The 22,040-nt window shown below is 41.4% G+C and overlaps 1 protein-coding gene across 1 annotated transcript in view; it reads right to left on the bottom strand.

Moving 5' to 3' along the window:
• The window catches only part of LOC114454337 (uncharacterized), a 35,811-nt gene extending 13,980 nt beyond the window's left edge, over positions 1 to 21,831 (bottom strand). Inside the window, exon 1 of the mRNA XM_028434729.1 lies at positions 21,790 to 21,831. The gene's annotated coding sequence lies outside the window, so the exon portion shown is untranslated. The remainder of the gene's footprint in view (positions 1 to 21,789) is intronic.
• Between the last annotated feature and the right edge of the window lie 209 nt (positions 21,832 to 22,040).

Below are 22,040 nucleotides of genomic sequence, written 5' to 3'. Positions count from 1 at the left end.
GTAATCGAGCGTTGTTTATGGATGGACAATCATCCTGTGTATCAAATATGAAGCAGTTTGAACTTTGCATTGGAGCGTTCTAAGCGTTTTCCTATTACAGCGTACTGATGGCGAGGGATTTTGCTGTGTCATTATAGGCCCCTCCCACTGGCCATGATGGGTAATTTGGTCATCGAGCGTTGTTTATGGATGGACAATCATCATGTGTATCAAATATGAAGCAGTTTGAACTTTGCATTGAAGCGTTATAAGCATTTTCCTATTATAGCGTGCTGATGGCGAAGGATTCTCCCGTGTCATTATAGGCCCCTCCCACTGATCACAGCCTGTTTTTTCTTCCATAGCAATTTGCTACCCTCTGTGTAGGTTCATCCTACAGTGTTTTGAAGTCAACACGACATATCGTCTGTCCGCTACAGCTGCTCGTGTAGGACGACCACAGCAGCGGCGCCCTCTAAGAACGCAAGGCATTGTGGGTATATTGGTTATTGTTTGTTGTTTAGCTCTGAACAGTGATCGTGTGTATCAAATATGAAGCAGTTTGAACTTTGCACTCTAGAGTTATAAGCGTTTTCGTATAACGGCGTAGTTATGGCGAGGGATTTTCCTGTGTGATTATAGGCCCCTCCCACTGGCCATGATGGGTAATTTGGTCATCGAGCGTTGTTCATGGATGGACAATCATCGTGTGTATCAAATATGAAGCAGTTTGAACTTTGCATTGGAGCGTTATAAGCATTTTCCTATTACAGCGTGTTAATGGCGAAGAATTTTCCAGTGACATTTTAGGCCCCTCCCACTGACCACAGTCTGTTGTTTCTTCAATAGGAATGTGCTCCCCTCTGTGTAGGTTCATCCTACAGTGTTTTGAAGTCAACACGACATATCGTCTGTCCGCTACAGCTGCTCGTGTAGGACGACCACAGAAGCGGCGCCCTCTGAGAACGCAAGGCATTGTGGGTAAATTGGTTATCGTTTGTTGTTTAGCTCTGGACAGTGATCGTGTGTATCAAATATGACGCAGTTTGAACTTTGCATTCTGGAGTTGCAATCGTTTTCGTATAACGGCGTAGTTATGACGAAAGATTTTCGTGTGTCATTATAGGCCCCTCCCACTGACCATGATGGGTAATTTGGTCATCGAGCGTTGTTTATTGATGGACAATCATCGTGTGTATCAAATATGAAGCAGTTTGAACTTTGCATTGAAGCGTTATAAGCATTTTCCTATTATAGCGTGCTGATGGCGAAGGATTCTCCCGTGTCATTATAGGCCCCTCCCACTGATCACAGCCTGTTTTTTCTTCCATAGCAATTTGCTACCCTCTGTGTAGGTTCATCCTACAGTGTTTTGAAGTCAACACGACATATCGTCTGTCCGCTACAGCTGCTCGTGTTGGACGACCACAGAAGCGGCGCCCTCTGAGAACGCAAGGCATTATGGGTAAATTGGTTCTCGAGTTTTGTTTATGGCTGTACGGTCATCATGTGTATCAAATATGAAGCAGTTTGAACTTTGCATTCTAGAGTTATAAGCTTTTTCCTAGAACGGCGTCCTGTAAATGCTAACCGTGTACATGACCTTAAAAGACACCGGTCGAAAACACAAGGCATGATGGGAAATGTTTCAAAGCAGTCATGACCAAGCTTGGGCACATGTCCTTTGTGTGAAATTTGAAACTGATGGAAGTTTGTGTGTCAGAGTTATGGAGATTTGGAATTTTTTGCGTGCTAACGAAAATTAGCATTGCATTTTTGTGGCGGCGCCACGACCAAACCGTGACAGATACGAAAATTCTTTGGATAACTTTTCATCTTCAATGGGTCCTATGTGGTGTTGCCAAGTTTTAAGCGAATCGGATGAATCCCCTCAGGCTAGTTCGCGCAGATGCGTTTCGAGGGCGAAACGCCATGTTTGACCTTTGACCCAAGATGGCTGACTTCCTGTTTGGTTTTGGGCGGGGTCACAATGTAACTTTTTGCTCATTCTGGGGCGAAGACTACATGTGGCGATTTTCGTGCAAATCGGTCAGGCCTGGCGGTCGTGTGGTTCCATCGTTTGTTTTGGCGGCGAAAACGCACGCTATGCGTGCGTTTTCTGTCCATTTTTTTTCACGCCACCAAATTATCAAATTTTTCGCCAGGCCTGAGGTGCGTGCAAATTTCGGTGAGTTTTCGGGCATTTGCACGCACCTCAGGCCTGGCGAAAAATTTGCTAATGATACACAGGATGATTGTCCATCAATAAACAACGCTCGATGACCAAATTACCCATCATGGCCAGTGGGAGGGGCCTATAATGACACACGAAAATCCCTCGCCATAACTACGCCGTTATACAAAAACGCTTACAACTCCAGAATGCAAAGTTCAAAGTGCTTCATATTTGATACACATGATGACCGTACAGCCCTAAACAACAAACGATAACCAAAAACACCCACAATGCCTTGCGCTCTCAGAGGGCGCCGCTTCTTGGGCCGTTATACGCCAGCAACTCTAGCGGCAAGACGACATGTCGTGTTGACTTCAAAACACTGTAGGATGAATCTTATTCGATGGAAGCACATTGCTATGGCAAATAGAGCAGGCTGTGAAAAGTGGGAGGGGCCTATCATGACACAGGAAAATCCCTCGCCATAACTACGCCGTTATACGAAAACGCTTATAACTCTAGAGTGCAAAGTTCAAACTGCTTCATATTTGATACACACGATCACTGTCCAGAGCTAAACAACAAACGATAACCAATTTACCCACAATGCCTTGCGTTCTCAGACGGCGCCGCTTCTGTGGTCGTGTTACACGAGCAGCTGTAGCGGACAGACGATATGTCGTGTTGACTTGAAAACACTGTAGGATGAATCTTATTAGATGGAAGCACATTGCTATGGCAAATAGAGCAGGCTGTGAAAAGTGGGAGAGGCCTATCATTACAGGAAAATCTTTCGCCATTTCTTGGTAAATGCAATATCTCAGTTGTTTTTACACCAATTTACACCAAATTTGCTCAGGCCAATTCCCAAAACAGTGGTATACGCGTCCGCTTCATCGGAACCTATGACGCCGCTCGCGGCTTTAATTAGGTTCCGATGTCCCAGAATGGGACAGAGGAACCTATTGTTTTCGCTTTTATTTCCTATTATTAGGTTCCGATGTCCCAGAATGGGACAGAGGAACCTATTGTTTTCGCTATTATATCGTTTTATTATTATTATACCCCGCCCGCCTTTGATCGCTAATTCGACCCCCTAAAAATGCCCGAAAACTCACCGAAATTTGCACGCACCTCAGGCCTGGCGAAAAATTTGATAATTAGGTGGCGTGAAAAAAAACGGACAGAAAACGCACGCGTAGCGTGCGTTTTCGCCGCCAAAAAAACGATGGAACCGCACGACCGCCAGGTTTGACCGATATGTACGAAAATCGCCACGTGTAGTCTCCGCCCCAGAATGAGCAAAAAGTTACATTGTGACCCCGCCCAAAACCAAACAGGAAGTCAGCCATCTTGGGTCAAAGGTCAAAAATGGCGTTTCGCCCTCGAAACGCATCTGCGCTATCTAGTCTGAGGGGATTCATCCGATTCGCTTAAAACTTGGCAACACCACATAGGACCCATTGAAGATGAAAAGTTATCGAAAGAATTTTCGTATCTGTCACGGTTTGGTCGTGGCGCCGCCACAAAAATGCAATGCTAATTTTCGTTAGCACGCAAAAAATTCCAAATCTCCATAACTCTGACACACAAACTTCGATCAGCTTCAAATTTCACACAAAGGACATGTGCCCAAGCTTGGTCATGACTGCTTTGAAACTTTTCCCATCATGCCTTGTGTTTTCGACCGGTGTCATTTAAGGTCATGTACACGGTTAGCATTTACAGCACGCCGTTCTAGGAAAAAGCTTATAACTCTAGAATGCAAAGTTCAAACTGCTTCATATTTGATACACATGATGACCGTACAGCCATAAACAAAACTCGAGAACCAATTTACCCATAATGCCTTGCGTTCTCAGAGGGCGTCGCTTCTGTGGTCGTCCTACACGAGCAGCTGTAGCGGACAGACGATATGTCGTGTTGACTTCAAAACACTGTAGGATGAACCTACACAGAGGGGAGCAAATTGCTATGGAAGAAAAAACAGGCTGTGATCAGTGGGAGGGGCCTATAATGACACGGGAGAATCCTTCGCCATCAGCACGCTATAATAGGAAAATGCTTATAACGCTTCAATGCAAAGTTCAAACTGCTTCATATTTGAGACACACGATGATTGTCCATCCATAAACAACGCTCGATGACCAAATTACCCATCATGGCCAGTGGGAGGGGCCTATAATGACACACGAAAATCCCTCGCCATAACTACGCCATTATACGAAAACGCTTATAACTCTAGAGTGCAAAGTTCAAACTGCTTCATATTTGATACACACGATCACTGTCCAGAGCTAAACAACAAACGATGACCAATTTACCCACAATGCCTTGCGTTCTCAGAGGGCGCCGCTTCTGTGGTCGTCCTACACGAGCAGCTGTAGCGGACAGACGATATGTCGTGTTGACTTCAAAACACTGTAGGATGAATCTTATTAGATGGAAGCACATTGCTATGGCAAATAGAGCAGGCTGTGAAAAGTGGGAGGGGCCTATCGTGACACAGGAAAATCCCTCGCCATACCTACGCCGTTATACGAAAACGCTTATAACTCGAGAGTGCAAAGTTCAAACTGCTTCATATTTGATACACACGATCACTGTCCAGAGCTAAACAACAAACGATAACCAATTTACCCACAATGCCTTGCGTTCACAGAGGGCGCCGCTTCTGTGGTCGTCCTACACGAGCAGCTGTAGCGGACAGACGATATGTCGTGTTGACTTCAAAACACTGTAGGATGAATCTTATTAGATGGAAGCACATTGCTATGGCAAATAGAGCAGGCTGTGAAAAGTGGGAGGGGCCTATCATGACACAGGAGAATCCTTCGCCATCAGCACGCTGTAATAGGAAAAAGCTTATAACTCTAGAATGCTAAATTCAAACTGCTTCATATTTGATACACACGACGACTGTCCAGCCATAAACAAAACTCCATAACCAATTTACCCATAATGCCTTGCGTTCTCAGAGGGCGCCGCTTCTGTGGTCGTCCTACACGAGCAGCTGTAGCGGACAGACGATATGTCGTGTTGACTTGAAAACACTGTAGGATGAATCTTATTAGATGGAAGCACATTGCTATGGCAAATAGAGCAGGCTGTGAAAAGTGGGAGGGGCCTATCATGACACAGGAAAATCCCTCGCCATAACTACGCCGTTATACGAAAACGCTTATAACTCTAGAGTGCAAAGTTCAAACTGCTTCATATTTGATACACACGATCACTGTCCAGAGCTAAACAACAAACGATAACCAATTTACCCACAATGCCTTGCGTTCTCAGAGGGCGCCGCTTCTGTGGTCGTTCAACACGAGCAGCTGTAGCGGACAGACGATATGTCGTGTTGACTTCAAAACACTGTAGGATGAACCTACACAGAGGGGAGCAAATTGCTATGGAAGAAAAAACAGGCTGTGGTCAGTGGGAGGAGCCTATAATGACACGGGAGAATCCTTCGCCATCAGCACGCTATAATAGGAAAATGCTTATAACGCTTCAATGCAAAGTTCAAACTTCTTCATATTTGATACACATGATGATTGTCCATCCATAAACAATGCTCGATGACCAAATTACCCATCATGGCCAGTGGGAGGGGCCTATAATGACACACGAAAATCCCTCGCCATAACTACGCCGTTATACGAAAACGCTTGCAACTCCAGAGTGCAAAGTTCAAACTGCTTCATATTTGATACACACGATCACTGTCCAGAGCTAAACAACAAACGATAACCAATTTACCCACAATGCCTTGCGTTCTCAGAGGGCGCCGCTTCTGTGGTCGTCCTACGCCAGCAGCTCTAGCGGCAAGACGACATGTCGTGTTGACTTGAAAACACTGTAGGATGAATCTTATTAGATGGAAGCACATTGCTATGGCAAATAGAGCAGGCTGTGAAAAGTGGGAGGGGCCTATCATGACACAGGAGAATTCTTCGCCATAACTACGCCGTTGTACGAAAACGCTTACAACTCCAGGCCAATTCCCAAATCCCCAACAGTGGTATACGTGACCGTGGGTTACCGCCCCCGGCCGCTTCATCGGAACCTATGACGCCGCTCGCGGCTTTAATTAGGTTCCGATGTCCCAGAATGGGACAGAGGAACCTATTGTTTTCGCTATTATATCGTTTTATTATTATTATACCCCGCCCGCCTTTGATCGCTAATTCGACCCCCTAAAAATGCCCGAAAACTCACCGAAATTTGCACGCACCTCAGGCCTGGCGAAAAATTTGATAATTAGGTGGCGTGAAAAAAAACGGACAGAAAACGCACGCGTAGCGTGCGTTTTCGCCGCCAAAAAAACGATGGAACCGCACGACCGCCAGGTTTGACCGATATGTACGAAAATCGCCACGTGTAGTCTCCGCCCCAGAATGAGCAAAAAGTTACATTGTGACCCCGCCCAAAACCAAACAGGAAGTCAGCCATCTTGGGTCAAAGGTCAAAAATGGCGTTTCGCCCTCGAAACGCATCTGCGCTATCTAGTCTGAGGGGATTCATCCGATTCGCTTAAAACTTGGCAACACCACATAGGACCCATTGAAGATGAAAAGTTATCGAAAGAATTTTCGTATCTGTCACGGTTTGGTCGTGGCGCCGCCACAAAAATGCAATGCTAATTTTCGTTAGCACGCAAAAAATTCCAAATCTCCATAACTCTGACACACAAACTTCGATCAGCTTCAAATTTCACACAAAGGACATGTGCCCAAGCTTGGTCATGACTGCTTTGAAACTTTTCCCATCATGCCTTGTGTTTTCGACCGGTGTCATTTAAGGTCATGTACACGGTTAGCATTTACAGCACGCCGTTCTAGGAAAAAGCTTATAACTCTAGAATGCAAACTTCAAACTGCTTCATATTTGATACACATGATGACCGTACAGCCATAAACAAAACTCGAGAACCAATTTACCCATAATGCCTTGCGTTCTCAGAGGGCGTCGCTTCTGTGGTCGTCCTACACGAGCAGCTGTAGCGGACAGACGATATGTCGTGTTGACTTCAAAACACTGTAGGATGAACCTACACAGAGGGGAGCAAATTGCTATGGAAGAAAAAACAGGCTGTGATCAGTGGGAGGGGCCTATAATGACACGGGAGAATCCTTCGCCATCAGCACGCTATAATAGGAAAATGCTTATAACGCTTCAATGCAAAGTTCAAACTGCTTCATATTTGAGACACACGATGATTGTCCATCCATAAACAACGCTCGATGACCAAATTACCCATCATGGCCAGTGGGAGGGGCCTATAATGACACACGAAAATCCCTCGCCATAACTACGCCATTATACGAAAACGCTTATAACTCTAGAGTGCAAAGTTCAAACTGCTTCATATTTGATACACACGATCACTGTCCAGAGCTAAACAACAAACGATGACCAATTTACCCACAATGCCTTGCGTTCTCAGAGGGCGCCGCTTCTGTGGTCGTCCTACACGAGCAGCTGTAGCGGACAGACGATATGTCGTGTTGACTTCAAAACACTGTAGGATGAATCTTATTAGATGGAAGCACATTGCTATGGCAAATAGAGCAGGCTGTGAAAAGTGGGAGGGGCCTATCGTGACACAGGAAAATCCCTCGCCATACCTACGCCGTTATACGAAAACGCTTATAACTCGAGAGTGCAAAGTTCAAATTGCTTCATATTTGATACACACGATCACTGTCCAGAGCTAAACAACAAACGATAACCAATTTACCCACAATGCCTTGCGTTCACAGAGGGCGCCGCTTCTGTGGTCGTCCTACACGAGCAGCTGTAGCGGACAGACGATATGTCGTGTTGACTTCAAAACACTGTAGGATGAATCTTATTAGATGGAAGCACATTGCTATGGCAAATAGAGCAGGCTGTGAAAAGTGGGAGGGGCCTATCATGACACAGGAGAATCCTTCGCCATCAGCACGCTGTAATAGGAAAAAGCTTATAACTCTAGAATGCTAAATTCAAACTGCTTCATATTTGATACACACGACGACTGTCCAGCCATAAACAAAACTCCATAACCAATTTACCCATAATGCCTTGCGTTCTCAGAGGGCGCCGCTTCTGTGGTCGTCCTACACGAGCAGCTGTAGCGGACAGACGATATGTCGTGTTGACTTGAAAACACTGTAGGATGAATCTTATTAGATGGAAGCACATTGCTATGGCAAATAGAGCAGGCTGTGAAAAGTGGGAGGGGCCTATCATGACACAGGAAAATCCCTCGCCATAACTACGCCGTTATACGAAAACGCTTATAACTCTAGAGTGCAAAGTTCAAACTGCTTCATATTTGATACACACGATCACTGTCCAGAGCTAAACAACAAACGATAACCAATTTACCCACAATGCCTTGCGTTCTCAGAGGGCGCCGCTTCTGTGGTCGTTCAACACGAGCAGCTGTAGCGGACAGACGATATGTCGTGTTGACTTCAAAACACTGTAGGATGAACCTACACAGAGGGGAGCAAATTGCTATGGAAGAAAAAACAGGCTGTGGTCAGTGGGAGGAGCCTATAATGACACGGGAGAATCCTTCGCCATCAGCACGCTATAATAGGAAAATGCTTATAACGCTTCAATGCAAAGTTCAAACTTCTTCATATTTGATACACATGATGATTGTCCATCCATAAACAATGCTCGATGACCAAATTACCCATCATGGCCAGTGGGAGGGGCCTATAATGACACACGAAAATCCCTCGCCATAACTACGCCGTTATACGAAAACGCTTGCAACTCCAGAGTGCAAAGTTCAAACTGCTTCATATTTGATACACACGATCACTGTCCAGAGCTAAACAACAAACGATAACCAATTTACCCACAATGCCTTGCGTTCTCAGAGGGCGCCGCTTCTGTGGTCGTCCTACGCCAGCAGCTCTAGCGGCAAGACGACATGTCGTGTTGACTTGAAAACACTGTAGGATGAATCTTATTAGATGGAAGCACATTGCTATGGCAAATAGAGCAGGCTGTGAAAAGTGGGAGGGGCCTATCATGACACAGGAGAATTCTTCGCCATAACTACGCCGTTGTACGAAAACGCTTACAACTCCAGGCCAATTCCCAAATCCCCAACAGTGGTATACGTGACCGTGGGTTACCGCCCCCGGCCGCTTCATCGGAACCTATGACGCCGCTCGCGGCTTTAATTATTATTATTATTATTATACCCCGCCCGCCTTTGATCACTAATTCGACCCCCTAAAAATGCCCGAAAACTCACCGAAATTTGCACGCACCTCAGGCCTGGCGAAAAATTTGATAATTGGGTGGCGTGAAAAAAAACGGACAGAAAACGCACGCGTAGCGTGCGTTTTTGCCGCCAAAACAAACGATGGAACCACACGACCGCCAGGTCTGACCGATTTGCACGAAAATCGCCACATGTAGTCTTCGCCCCAAAATGAGCAAAAAGTTACATTGTGACCCCGCCCAAAACCAAACAGGAAGTCAGCCATCTTGGGTCAAAGGTCAAAAATGGCGTTTCGCCCTCGAAACGCATCTACGCTATCTAGTCTGAGGGGATTCATCCGATTCGCTTAAAACTTGGCAACACCACATAGGACCCATTGAAGATGAAAAGTTATCGAAAGAATTTTCGTATCTGTCACGGTTTGGTCGTGGCGCCGCCAAAAAAATGCAATGCTAATTTTCGTTAGCACGCAAAAAATTCCAAATCTCCATAACTCTGACACACAAACTTCGATCAGCTTCAAATTTCACACAAAGGACATGTGCCCAAGCTTGGTCATGACTGCTTTGAAACATTTCCCATCATGCCTTGTGTTTTCGACCGGTGTCATTTAAGGTCATGTACACGGTTAGCATTTACAGGACGCCGTTCTAGGAAAAAGCTTATAACTCTAGAATGCAAAGTTCAAACTGCTTCATATTTGATACACACGATCACTGTCCAGAGCTAAACAACAAACGATAACCAATTTACCCACAATGCCTTGCGTTCTCAGAGGGCGCCGCTTCTGTGGTCGTCCTACACGAGCAGCTGTAGCGGAAAGAAAACAAACGATGGAACCACACGACCGCCAGGTCTGACCGATTTGCACGAAAATCGCCACATGTAGTCTTCGCCCCAGAATGAGCAAAAAGTTACATTGTGACCCCGCCCAAAAACAAACAGGAAGTCAGCCATCTTGGGTCAAAGGTCAAAAATGGCGTTTCGCCCTCGAAACGCATCTGCGCGAACTAGTCTGAGGGGATTCATCCGATTCGCTTAAAACTTGGCAACACCACATAGGACCCATTGAAGATGAAAAGTTATCGAAAGAATTTTCGTATCTGTCACGGTTTGGTCGTGGCGCCGCCACAAAAATGCAATGCTAATTTTCGTTAGCACGCAAAAAATTCCAAATCTCCATAACTCTGACACACAAACTTCGATCAGCTTCAAATTTCACACAAAGGACATGTGCCCAAGCTTGGTCATGACTGCTTTGAAACATTTCCCATCATGCCTTGTGTTTTCGACCGGTGTCATTTAAGGTCATGTACACGGTTAGCATTTACAGGACGCCGTTCTAGGAAAAAGCTTATAACTCTAGAACGCAAAGTTCAAACTGCTTCATATTTGATACACATGATGACCGTACAGCCATAAACAAAACTCGAGGACCAATTTACCCATAATGCCTTGCGTTCTCAGAGGGCGCCGCTTCTGTGGTCGTCCTACACGAGCAGCTGTATTGGACAGACGATATGTCGTGTTGACTTCAAAACACTGTAGGATGAACCTACACAGAGGGTAGCAAATTGCTATGGAAGAAAAAACAGGCTGTGATCAGTGGGAGGGGCCTATAATGACACGGGAGAACCCTTCGCCATCAGCACGCTATAATAGGAAAATGCTTATAACGCTTCAATGCAAAGTTCAAACTGCTTCATATTTGATACACACGATGATTGTCCATCCATAAACAATGCTCGATGACCAAATTACCCATCATGGCCAGTGGGAGGGGCCTATAATGACACAGGAAAATCCCTCGCCATAACTACACCGTTATACGAAAACGCTTATAACTCTAGAGTGTAAAGTTCAAACTGCTTCATATTTGATACACACGATCACTGTCCAGAGCTAAACAACAAACGATAACCAATTTACCCACAATGCCTTGCGTTCTCAGAGGGCGCCGCTTCTGTGGTCGTCCTACACGAGCAGCTGTAGCGGACAGACGATATGTCGTGTTGACTTGAAAACACTGTAGGATGAATCTTATTAGATGGAAGCACATTGCGATGGAAAATCTACCAGGGTGTGAAAAGTGGGAGGGGCCTATCATGACACAGGAGAATCCTTCGCCATCAGCACGCTGTAATAGGAAAAAGCTTATAACTCTAGAATGCTAAATTCAAACTGCTTCATATTTAATACACACGACGACTGTCCAGCCATAAACAAAACTCCATAACCAATTTACCCATAATGCCTTGCGTTCTCAGAGGGCGCCGCTTCTGTGGTCGTCCTACACGAGCAGCTGTAGCGGACAGACGATATGTCGTGTTGACTTCAAAACACTGTAGGATGAATCTTATTAGATGGAAGCACATTGCTATGGCAAATAGAGCAGGCTGTAAAAAGTGGGAGGGGCCTATCATGACAGGAAAATATTTTGCCATTTCTTGGTAAATGCAATATCTCAGTTGTTTTTACACCAATTTACATCAAATTTGCTCAGGCCAATTCCCAAAACAGTGCTATACGTGACCGTGGGTTACCGCCCCCGGCCGCTACATCGGAACATATGACGCCGCTCGCAGCTTTAATTTTTGTTTATTTCTGTTGTCGTTTTGCTTATTTGTTAGTACTGTGGGTTTGCAGAGTCATTTTTTGTGTTTTTCTTGTATTTTTGTGTATTACTGTTGTCGCTTTGTTAATTTTTGTAGTAATTTCTGTGTTTTTCTCTTGTCTTTTTCTGTATATTTCTGCAATGTTTTAATGCTTTGTGTTTTTTAATATGTTTTTGCTCTTGTTTTGTATACATTTACTTTGGGGGACGTATAAAATTTCACCGTGTGTCAAATTTCACAATGTTTTCATCAAGTTATGCCTTTTGCCATTGAGGGAAAAAAGTAAATATTGTGAATCTGTACAGTATAACAGTAGATATTTGATGAGTGAGTTAACAAACGTACAGACCCTTCAAAAACAAAAACACAAAAACAGATCCCAAGCTGTTTGAAGTCCAGTGTGAAATATCCACAGTCAGTCATGATTTTGGGTGCACTGTTCTGTTTTGTTCCTCACCCGTCTTCCTCCAAACACTTGGACCTTGATACCTGAATAAAAGACAGTCCAGTCCTTCTTTTCCTCTTTTTTCTGCAAAAACTGAGAAATAAATGGTGATTTCTTCACAGTATTCTAATTTTATGAGCTGGAAGCCTTATATAAAATTAAACAAATAAGTACTTGAAATTGTTTAAATTGTATGCCCTGAATCTGTAATCTATGAAAGTTTAACTTTTTTAATGGGTTTTTGGAAACTAAAATACTTTTTCATGATATTCTAATTTTTTGAAAAGGGTCTGTACTTATGTCATTTCTTTAAGAAAAAAAAAAAATCTGCTTTTTACTGTTGGGTCAGACTTGGATGAGAAAATGTGGCCCGATCCTCACTATAACTGTGATACAGTTATTTATTTACTCGTCGTTCATGTGACTGTTTACTGCAAGACCTGTGCACATGCCTCTGCGTACATCTGTCGACAAGTACACTCATCTATATACTACTGGTGTACTAAGTATATACTTTTTGGCCACATTTTAGTTTATTAAAGTATACTTAGATTATACTTTAATAAACTACAATTTTTTTTACGAGTTTACTTGTTATACTTTAAGCATACTTAGAGGTTTGCTTAACATATTTGCAGCATACTATCTATATACTTGAAATATGCTAACTCATTGCAGTCTACTTACTGTACGTTCACGAGACTACAATAAACTTGATCAATAATGTCAAGTCAAATGTTTCTCTGTTTTTGAACATGTTTTTAAGGTACATAAAGTTAATGCAGTTGAGCACACAAACTATTACTGTAAACTTTTAAACTCCAGCACTATATGATGTTGAACATGTAAGTTTATAACAACGGTAATACCCCAAAGCAAATGTGTGTAGTGAAAAACTTTTTTATTCTGCTAAATGAAATGTAAGCAAAAGGACTTGACCTTATTTTGTACTTGGATCAAGATACTAAATAGTAATACTTTGTGGTAGAAAGAAGTAAAAAAAAAGTATACTAATGTACAAGTATAAGCTTTAAGTGTAAGTCTAAGTTCAATGTACTTAGTCTTAGCTTTTACTGAAAAGCATAAAGAATAGTCTAAGTATTCTTCATTATACTTTTCTTAAGTATATAAAACATAGTATATAAAAAAATATATTTCAAGTACGCTGTTTCAGTTTTAGTATAAAATAAGTACACTTATAGTACAAGTATAAGCTTTAGTATTAAAATGTAAGTCTAAGTATTATTGTACTTAGTCTTAGACTATTCTTTATACTTTTCAGTATCAGCTAAGTATACTTCACTATAGTATATAAAACATAGTATATACTGTAAAAAGTATACTTCAAGTATGCTGCCTCAGTTTTAGTATAAACAGGTATACTTGTAGTACACTTGAATAAACTACTTTATGCTAAGGGTCCCACAGTCTTAATCAAAGAGGTTTGTCAGTACACTGTGTCAGTGAAGATTAAAACACAGGAAGTGCTTTAAAATGACCTGAAATAATGCTGATTAACTGCTTCTGTGTATGACTAAGATACACTATGGCTTGTGTGTTTTTTGTGTTTACATGATCATGGTGTATGAGACCAGAGTTTGGCATATGAGGACAGTCACACACAGTCAGTGTGAACCAATACTTTAGTACACATACTTGTGTGTGTGTGTGTGTGGTCCAGTTATGGTTTAAAAGGACAGAGTGAAACATACAAGGTCATACAGTAAAATACACTATGTCACATCACAGTTTTACATGATTTTAAATATTGGCATGACAAAAGCAGTTTTAGACAAATTTCACCATGTTTTTATCAAGATATGCATTTTCTTATTGAGGAAATACAGTAAATATTGTGAATCTGTACAGTAATGTTGAGATGATATTTGATGAGTGAGTTAGCAGATCTTAGGAATTTCACCTCATGATTGTCATTTTTTATCATAATTTAAATTTTTCATCTAATAAATTTACTTTTTCATTATGCTCGTTTTCATTAACTGTTATTTCTTTCTTTATTTATTTATTTATTGATAGGTGGAGGTGTGTTTGCATTGGAGCCAATTAATAAAAGCTCATTAATTTTGGAGAAGACTGCAGCATGGAATGAGTTTACATACTGTACATCTTCAAATACAAAAGAACAGGTAATTGGTTAGTAAGATGAATTGCAGGATGTTATTCTTGATCAAAAGCCAAACCACATATGACCAGTGTTGTTCTATGACAAAATGTAACTTGTTACCGTTACCAGTTACTTAATTCACAAAGTAACTCAGTAAGTATTTTGATTACTTACACCAAAAAGTAATGCGTTACTGGAACAAGTAACTTTTGAGTTACTTAGTAATTGGATTATTTTTTGGGTCATTAGTGTCTGTACAGCTTCATATCAGTGCCTCTGATAAATGAAATGTATCCAACCCTACAGTTTATAATCATTTACATTAACAGAACTAAACTCTGCTCAGTATTAATCTTTCCAAACACCAATCTGACTGAAACACTAAGTATTCTTTCAATACCAGTTTATTTACCCGAGACCAGCAGAAACTGTAAATGTTACAAGGAATTGTGAAATAAATAAAACACAAAACAACCTGAATATTATTAAAAATCAAAGATCAAAAATTTAAATGGCTTCAGCATCATAAAACAGTTGTGTTTAGCCTTAGAATGTTCCCTTACAGCTTTAGTACAAAAACTAGCAACAATGTTCAACATAAACACAAAAAACCTTCTACAATTAATAAATGAAAGCAATCGGAATTAAATTTTGACCAACTCTGCTTTACAAAAACTGCTATAAAACAACCATAAATGATGTTCATATAAAGCACAAAACCGCTGCTCAAAACTGCAATTTTTCAACCTTTGTACAGTAATGTAAAGTAAGCTGTGCATATTCCAGTTGCACATTCTGCTGTTGAAAATGCTTATAAATAAATAAATAAAAATAAAGGTGGAAAAACTAATTCACAATGCTAAACATATCAGGCTAACAAGCTGCTGTTAGCGGTGACTCAGCAGTAGCGACAGGCTGCTTATTTACAACAACATACAGTGCAATAGTTTGGCTGATCTATCCCTGGATAATGGTCACAGTCCATTAAAATCCATACGCTCTTGTTCTGGTGCAGAGGCTTCCCTCAAGTCCATCAACGCAGCATTAGCTTAGAGCTTGACTGATGTATCTTTTGGTAAAATGATGCGCGTATTTCCACTCTGAGAAGCTTGTCCTGCTCTCGCATTGACTCACCATGATTGGTGCACGTCATGTAAACAGCAACACGCTGACAATGCTTTTTCTTCTTCTGTTTTACCTTGGTTGGCACGGCATCCCGCAAAAAAATTTAGTGCCACTGCAAACAGGAAGTACACTGCTGCTAGCAAAGTAACAGACAAACTCACCATATTGTAACGGTAACTGTGTTATTGATTTTAAAAATATTGCATTAGAGTATTAGTTACTGTCAAAAGTAACGTTTACACTGCATATGACCCGTGTTTCTACTATGGAGCCGTGAGCTTTGATATTCGTGTAATCATTAATATGGCTTTACAGCTCATATCAGAACAAAAATGAGATCCATGGGGTCAACAGAACTGAAAAACAGCTGGAGACAGTTGTAGCAACACACAGAGCTGGACAAGGTTGTTTGTTGGTGTTTTTTGTAAGAGCTCAGTGGTCTCCATAATTCTGGTATGGAAGATGTTTGGGTCAACCAGGACTCTTCCTACAGCTGACCGTCCAAACAATCTGAACAGCTGGGGAGAAGAGCCTTTCAGACCACGTAAAAACGTTTCAGACCACATGAAAGGCAGAATAGGGTTTTCAAAAACACACCTGAAGGACTCCCAGGCTGTGAGTAACTCTGTGCTGCCTTTTTATTTGTCTATCACTGAGGAGAAGTTTTCATTGGTCCACTCTGCCATAGAGCCCGGTTTTAGTGCAGAGCTGCAGCAGTGGTTGTAGGCCTGGAACTTTCTCCATCTCCACACAGGATCTCTGGAGCTCAGTCACAGTCATCTTTAGGTTCTTTGTTACCTCTCTCTCACTGAGGTCCTTCTTCCCCAACTGCTCAGTTTGGCTGGACGGCCAGTCTTGGTTGACCTGAACTTCTTTCATATCAAAATTTTGGAGACTACTGAGCTCTTAGAAATTATAGATGGAGATAATTTTTTTCTAGCCTTCTCCATATCTGTGCCTTCTACAACTCTGTCTCTGAGCTCTTGGGGCAGTTCTTTTGACCTCATGGATCTCATTTTTGCTTTGATATACAGATACATATATTTAGACAGGAATTCAGCTGGACTCCACAGCTGAACTGTGATGAAGGTATAGAACCATCAAATTTTTTTTTACATGAAGATGTAAGACATCCTGACCTTTGGTGCCAACAACAGTGACTTTTACCCCTGCGTCCTGTGAGCAGAGTTCTGTCCTGGTTTTGGTGTTGAAGTAGGTCATTCTGGCTAGTTTACTGGGGTCTAGAATTATATTACAAATATAACTAAATAAGAATCTTTCTAGACAAATTATCATAACTCTTCCGCAATATAAAAAATAAATTATATTTTGGCCGCAAGGAGTTGCAGTTGTCGATCTGTGCTGCTATGGCATCAGCCGTCGCTGGACCCCGGACAAATCTGCCAGCCTGGACACCTTTGGTACTTACATTGGCAACATCTGGCAGGGGGACAGCCAATGTAAATCAGCCTCTAGCTGCAATCATTTTTTATTTATTTTTTTCTTATATTCAATGTTGCACATTGTCCCGTTAAAATAAAATAATTGAAATTGAAATCTCTTAATTGTGATAGCAAATGTTCTTTACAATATTTACGTCAATATGTAATGCTACACAAAAAATTTAGGGCTTCAAATTGACGGTGTGATTGGTAAAGGTTATCGCGCCAAAAAATCCTAATAGTAGCACCTCTAACGTCAACCACATTTTTATGGGTGAGTAAAGCTCCAACAACTGCTGCATTTTATCTATTTTTTGTGCTGCCTTACAACAGTATGTGTTTGTCAGGTTTTTCGTACTCTTCCTCAACATGCCAAACTTGAAAGGCCTAGAAAATGTGCGGCGACCGTGGCTCAGGTGGTAGTGGATTGTCTTCTAATCGAGAGGTTTGGGGTTCGATCCCAGTACCTGACTATGTGTCAAAGTGTCCTTGGGCAAGACACTGAACCCTAAGTTGCTCCCAGTGGTCGACTAGCGCCTTGCATGGCAGTCCTGTCCCACTGGTGTGTGAATGTGAGAGTGATTGGGTGAATGAGCTGTTATGTAAAGCGCTTTGAGACTGCTTCAGTGTGGTGATAAAACGCTATATAAATCAAGTCCATTTTAGAAAACGCAGATAACTCAGTTCATTTTCCTTTTCTTTTTTAATTAATTTTGTTTATTCAGATGGAGGTTCAGTTTCAGGTTCATAACATTAACAAATTATAAAGGAAAAACACAATTACTGTATTATCAACTTTCATTAAGGGTTCGAGACTGCGACCAAAATGGTCGCATATGCGAGTATATTTTCAATGTGTGCTAGTGAAAATTTTATCTGGTCGCATCTGTGCGAGTTTGTATAGGGTGACGTTATTTTATACGGAGCGGCTGAGCGCCTCATCACGTCCCACAGAGTGCACTTCTCTTTCTCTCTTTCTTCGCGCTGCGGGATTACCGTAAAACCATCTATAAACAGGCACTGCAAGTGAAGGCTGGCTTGACCGCAGTGCTGCAGGTGAGGAGACGGTGCACGCTCACGCATCTTTGCTGCGGGTAATGCTACGGTGAATGCACCGACTATAAACACCAATGTGCTCCTTTGGAGTGCGCGTGGTCCGTGAACGGAGCCAGGAATAACGAGTCCTACACTGAGTGCGCGCTCACATTGAGGGCAGCAGTAAAAAGGAAACATGGAAAAACTTCTGTATATAACATTGTGTTCATGTAAACTCAGATGTGTAAGAACTTGAAGATGCAAGATACTGTTTTAGTTCTTGATGTCAATTTATTTTATTTTAAAGTATTTTGAAGTTATTTTTAAGGTATTTTTTGGCTCCAGGAGTACTTTAATCCAGGTGAGATTAGGTTAAATGGTTCCTTGCAGAGTAAAGGTTGCAGACCCCTGACCAGGGGAAGAGGGTTAGGAGACCCCACTATCAGAGCTGGACCCTCTGAATTTAATTCATGTGGTGAAGCAATGCAGATGCTAAGTTGGTTATGCTACTGTTAAGTTATTTCAAGTACAGCATTTCTGCAAAATAAAAAAAACAGAATACATGTAACCTGTTGTTATGCTTTGCTGTTATTTAAAAATTATATAGAATAAATGACCTGTTATTTCAGCCACTGCTTGTTGCAGAAAAACTTAATATTGACACAAAAACATTAAAACTTTTAGCAAATATATCTCGAGTCATTGTCAATCTTTACTTCAGACAAAACTACGGAACGCCAGTTAAAGGAGACATATCATGCTTTTAAATCTTTCCTTTTTACATATAAACCATACAGTTGTGGTCTATATAAAACAGAACTGCAATGCTTGGGTCTGAATTCCTCATTATTATAGCTCCACCCCTTTTCTACCACTTTTCTGATGTGCTTCTGAGAGCAACTCGTTTTAGTGCTGTCTCTTTAAATACCCCGCCCCCTCTCCAGGTTGCAGAGGTGACACTCGGTTCAACTCCACCCTGTTCGGCCATTTTTGTAGTTTGATAGAAGAGATACGATTATGTAGCGGCGTAGAAAATGTTTATTCACACGTTATTTACAAAATGTCAACAACGGAAGACTTGTCCATCCAGCCTTACATGTTTGAGCCAGAGTCGGACCCAGCGGAGTGAGATGAAAATGAAGATGATGAACCTGCAGAACCCTAACAAGTGAGCTAACACAAGCACCGAGCTAACGCTAGCGCCAAGCTAACGTCACGAAATGCATTATAATACAGTCTTTTCAAAGACAAAAACAGCAAAATGAAATGACTAATGAAAACTTTAGACTTAAATTAAATCACGTAGGCCATATCATCAAGGATCTAAAACGAGCACACAGCGCTAACAAGACGGTGCAGCTGCTAATGCTAACAAAACAATGACAGGGACATCTTATCATCGCACTTTTGAGCGTTATTTACAGCTTACTGAAGTGCTCTGTTTGTCGTCTCCAAAGATAGAAGGAATTGAACCCTCAATCAGACAAAGTCTTTTGGCAAATCATTCTTTCTCCACACATGTGTGTTACATGTAAACAGGTCTTGTAATGTTTGTAAGTCCTCTTAAACCATAACCTGGTTTGTGTACGTGTGTTACATGCAAACCGGCCTCATAAACACTGTTGGTCTCATAAACCATGTCCTCATAACCCTGTGATATGTCACATATTTTTCTAAAAGAAAAATGATGATTTTGAAGTCAGATTTATGTTCTGCTAAAAAAAAAAAATCAAAATTTTTGATATGCCTTTTAAATTCATCAGATGTTGCGTTAGGTGTGGTCTCATAAACCACCAAAACGCAAGAAAATCCAAAATCGGTCTCTTAAACCACATATGCCTGTATGTGTGTGTGTGTGGTGCACACACGCACTCAGACCTTTGTTGCTTTTTAGCTTTGCTGTGTGATCACTCATTCATACAATGATTAAGTTCTATAGTATATTTTCACAGAATTTTGTGCAAATTGTGGTAGTGGGACAAAGGGGGGACTTGGATTTAAAAGTAAGAGAAAGTGGGTACATGAGCCACTGCTGTAGATGGATGCAAAGAATTGTTGTTTTGTTTTGTTTCTTTGCCAAACCAGGAGGACAGTGGGTCTCTTTATACTATTTATGTTCAACTTTAGCAGTGCTTTTTCAGTATAAACCACATTCGCTTGTTTTTTTTTAACCACTTTCGATCAATGTGACTTGGCCAGTGTGTTTAGGGAGACACTGGCGTCAGTACTGGATCAGAACAACTTGCTCACTGTTGTTAATTATTATTCCCAGAAGCTTTAAATTGATGTTTTAATAATAAAAAGAAAACTATGTTTGATTGGCACATAAACCATCAATTTCTGCTGTATCATTTAAAATGGAATGAAGGGGATCTTAAGGCCATGCAGGTAATAATCATGATTTTTTTACTATGGCCTCACTGTTACGAGAATATCTTTTTTTTTCCCCATACAGCTTCTATACTCTCCACGACATCATATTCAGTGACTGAGGATTAATGCATCAATACCACTTTTACTGAACACTTGGAGGACTGCAATGCTTGAATTTGAAGTGACGCGGCATCATGTCAGAGTGAATCAGTGAAATTATTAAGTCCACGCACTTGATCATTAGTCTGAATGGGGATACTTGTGTCTTCACAGCACCATTGTTGAAGGAATTGAATAGATCAGTGATCACAGTTTTTTTTACAGCAGAAATGGTGTGTGATGTAAGTAACCACCAGCCTCTTAAGCACTATTATCTTACAGCTATTATCTAAATTGTACAGCGAGAAATGTAGAAATGTAACTGCTTCACATCGGCTGACATTTACAGATGTGGAACATTATTGATGATGCAAAACCTTAAAACATTTATGTAGTTCTAATAGATTTTTTGATTTTTAAGGTAAAATGATAAAAAAAAATAAAAAGGTTATGGAAGCATGTATTGAAATCTAAAGCAGCTTTATGTTTTAACCTCTGAGTATCCTTTGGTTTATTAAGCCTGAGCCCCACAAGCTGGTGAAGAGCCTCTGGCCACACTATGAGAGAAGGGGCAGAGCCAATGCGAACGCCACATGCCTGTCAGTGACCAGGGACCCTTGTCATGCCGTAGGCATACCCCTGCGCTTTCCGAAAATGTATAGTTCATGATACTCAAAACGGGGAAACATTGTTATTGTGCTGGAATATTATTCTTTCTTTCTTTCTTTCTTTCTTTCTTTCTTTCTTTCTTTCTTTCTTTCTTTCTTTCTTTCTTTCTTTCTTTCTTTTTGTCTTTCCTTTTTGTTTCCCGGTGTCGGAACCAACTGACCTACTTTTCACCCACTGAACCATTATGAAGGGTCACAAAAATTCAAACAAAATTAAATTGCGCACTTCTCTAATTTCTGAGTTTCTGAATTTAAAAATGCTAAAATTTGACGCGCCAGCGCCCCCAAGTACGCCAAAAATGCATTATGAGATAGGAATTGCCAAAAAAATTAATTCACTGCAGAATGAAAATTGACACAGAAGTAGACCATGACAAGACAAGTAAAACAAATATTATCAAGACCACACTAAAAATACTCAGGAAGTTCACAATCTTGAATTGAAAAAATTAAAATTGCAAAACTGCTATTTCACTCACGTTGTATTTTAATGCATTTCTCCTAGGACGTTTCACTGACGGGGTTCAAAATCGCTGGAGATCATCTGGAGAAGATAGAAATAGATAACTCATTTCCATGTTGGAAAGATATAAGATGTCATAAGTTTAAACCATCCTGACAACAGGCAGAAGTGTTTCTCTTCAGTCCGTGAACCCACTACACCCTACCCCCTACCCCCTACCCCCTACCTATCTCTGAGTGGTTGAGTGATTGACCGTCCATCCATGAT

Source organism: Gouania willdenowi, chromosome 20, assembly GCF_900634775.1.
Source record: "Gouania willdenowi chromosome 20, fGouWil2.1, whole genome shotgun sequence".
Lineage (NCBI taxonomy): Eukaryota > Metazoa > Chordata > Actinopteri > Blenniiformes > Gobiesocidae > Gouania > Gouania willdenowi.
The sequence above is the reverse complement of the archived record's forward strand: the minus strand, read 5'-3'. Positions and strand labels throughout refer to the sequence as shown.